Source organism: Chrysochloris asiatica, unplaced genomic scaffold (assembly GCF_000296735.1).
Source record: "Chrysochloris asiatica unplaced genomic scaffold, ChrAsi1.0 scaffold00217, whole genome shotgun sequence".
Taxonomy (NCBI): Eukaryota; Metazoa; Chordata; class Mammalia; order Afrosoricida; family Chrysochloridae; genus Chrysochloris; species Chrysochloris asiatica.
In genome coordinates this window covers 1,560,947-1,561,455 of record NW_006408735.1, presented here as the reverse complement: position 1 = coordinate 1,561,455, position 509 = coordinate 1,560,947, and positions in this window count along the sequence as shown.

Sequence of the window (509 nt, the reverse complement as noted above, 5' to 3'; positions counted from 1 at the left end):
GTGAACTGCAAGGTCAGCAGTCCGAAACTACCAGCTGTTCCGTGGGAGAAAGATGAGGCTTTCTGCTCCCGTAAAGATTTATAGCCTCGAAAACCCTGTACAGGGTTGCTATGAGTCGGAACCGACTCCATGGCACACAACAACATATATATATACATACATTGTTGTTTTTAAGTGCCATCAACTTGGTTCTGACTCTTAGCAACCTTGTATAGGGTTTCCAAGGAGGGACTGGTGAGTTTAAAATGCCAACTTTGCAGTCCAAACCAACCTGTGATCAAGTGTTTATCCTATAGCACCACACCAGGACTCCATGTGTGTATACACACACACACATATATATATATACACATACATATACACATGCACATACATAATTGATACCTGGACTTTTGTCTCTCTTATAATAGACATGTATGCTTAAAATGTAAAAGGCAGTTACAAATGTATCTGTTAACTGCTACAATAGAGATTGTTCTCTTTATAATGGTACAACTTCCTGGTTTTTG